The sequence below is a fragment of the Schistocerca piceifrons genome, unplaced genomic scaffold, assembly GCF_021461385.2.
Source record: "Schistocerca piceifrons isolate TAMUIC-IGC-003096 unplaced genomic scaffold, iqSchPice1.1 HiC_scaffold_1382, whole genome shotgun sequence".
In the NCBI taxonomy this organism is placed as follows: domain Eukaryota; kingdom Metazoa; phylum Arthropoda; class Insecta; order Orthoptera; family Acrididae; genus Schistocerca; species Schistocerca piceifrons.
Window position 1 is genome coordinate 25001 of NW_025727216.1, and position 2500 is coordinate 27500.

A 2500-nucleotide genomic window follows, 5' to 3' on the forward strand; every position below is an offset into this window, starting at 1 on the left:
TAAGCCAAAGGTGCATCCTGACGTGACAAATCTGATCATGTCACAAGCATTCACTTACTATAATCACTATCAACGAACCTGCCGCCCCCGCCCCCCCCCCCCCCTACACCTTTCCGTACAACAACGTGTAACCTAACCTAACCTAACCTAACCTATGTTGTACCTTAACCTAACCTATGTTGTACCTTAACCTAACCTATGTTGTACCTTAACCTAACCTATGTTGTACCTTAACCTAACCTATGTTGTACCTTAACCTAACCTATGTTGTACCTTAACCTAACCTATGTTGTACCTTAACCTAACCTATGTTGTACCTTAACCTAACCCATGTTGTACCTTAACCTAACCCATGTTGTACCTTAACCTAACCCATGTTGTACCTTAACCTAACCCATGTTGTACCTTAACCTAACCCATGTTGTACCTTAACCTAACCCATGTTGTGCCTCAACCTAACCCATGTTGTGCCTCAACCTAACCCATGTTGTGCCTCAACCTAACCCATGTTGTGCCTTAACCTAACCCATGTTGTGCCTCAACCTAACCCATGTTGTGCCTTAACCTAACCCATGTTGTGCCTTAACCTAACCCATGTTGTGCCTTAACCTAACCCATGTTGTGCCTTAACCTAACCCATGTTGTGCCTTAACCTAACCCATGTTGTGCCTTAACCTAACCCATGTTGTGCCTTAACCTAACCCATGTTGTGCCTTAACCTAACCCATGTTGTCGCCTTAACGTAACCCACGTTGTCGCCTAAACCTGCTCTGTAATTGTTATACGACTCGTTCAATTACTGTAGTGTTGCCCACCCGCAACCCTCGCAATATAGTTCGCTACTCGCACTGCCCGCACCCCTGTGTATCGCTTCATGTTAAACACCTTGCAAGTCTTGCTCACTTTCCACATGCTCCTGCTGTACACTGTAATGTGGATGGCAGCAGGACGTACATGCCGCCCCTCCCCACGTCCCCACCTTGCCCCCTGCCTTCGCAAGCTGGTTGGTGAGAAGTTTGCATGTTCAATGCCCTTCGCATGCGACGTACTCAGGCTACGTTGTGGTGCGGCCTGTGTCAACTGTCCGCTGATGTCGTACGCGTGAACCACAATCTGTACTGCACATTCGTCCTTATGTACTGAATGATACATCGTGGCACATGTGTGACCGCACAACGACTGCGCCCAAAAACGGCGGACCATACAGTGCAAATATTGTGCACGCAGCTACGTGTCGTCTCCCTATGAGAGCTGGATTGCAGTGTGGTACGCCATAGAGACGTGTGGGAGGAACGGACGCCGTGGATGGCGATCAGCATGAGCTGTCTGTTGATGTATTCGGACCTAGTCGTCTCTCCTCACACACCGTGATGGCATGGTGCACCGCGTTCCATATCTGCGACATGCTACAGAGGCCGGTTGACAGTCGTTCGAGCAATGGACATCGCATACGTACGGGGGCCACCTTCCACGTATTGTCTAGGCGTGCACATTTTGTTGCGTGTATGTGGGCAGACGTAGTGTGGCGTGACACCTGACACAGGCATGCAATAATCGTTGAAGTTGCAAATGGCGATGGACGCCTGCGTTTTCTGGTGAAGTTACGCAAATGAACAAATGGTAACCTGTTGTGGTGCGGTTGTTCTCGCTAGGGGTGAATCGGTGATGGCGACGATAGGTTGAGGTACTAACCGGTTGTTCCAGCGATACCCACCATGCCGACGAAACTGAACGGCATCTGGGTGTGAAGCGATACGCGGCGGTGGCTGGGTGGGACCGTCCCCGGCCGGTGAGGGGGCGCCTCCCGGCGTGCTGGCCGCGCGGTGCGTGGGCGCACGCGCTACAGCCGGCTGGTGGGGGCGGCCAGTGGCAGGCGCGCCGGCCGACGGACGCGGCAGGCGTCGCAGCTGCGCGCCGGCGCACCCTGCGCGCGGCGCCGTGCGGCCAAAGTAGGTCCTCGCGGGCCCGGTGCGAAGCGCGGTGGACATCTTCAGTGTGCTGGTCCGATTGAGGACTGTGTGCGTTGAGGATGCGCCGCCGCCCGGCGCTCGGCGCCGCGACGCCGTCTGCTGCTCGGTCGCCCCAGCGGTTCTCGCTGGTGGTTTGTATCGCAGCTGTGCGGATGTGTTGGCGCGTGCGCTGTGCTGGGAGAGTTCGCTTCGGCACCCAAGTGGGGCTTTTGTCCTTCTGTGGCGCTGGCGTTGGAGCTGCCGGTCACCGTAGGTGGCGCGTGTTGTCTCCCGCCGGCAATGCCACGACAGCACGCTCCCGGGCCTCTGTCGGCAGCGGCAAGCTCAGTTGGGAGCACGGGTGGTCGCACCGAAAGCGTCTACTCGCCTAACTCCGGGCGATTGCGCCTCTCTCGAACCCGACCAAGTACTTGGGACGGCGCTGCGCGCCGCCGGGACCTGAGAGGGTTTCGAGGTGTATTGTGCAGGGGAGCTCAGCCTCCTCCTGTTTGCAGAATGATTGAGCGGACGCTTGCGTGTTCGCGCGGGCC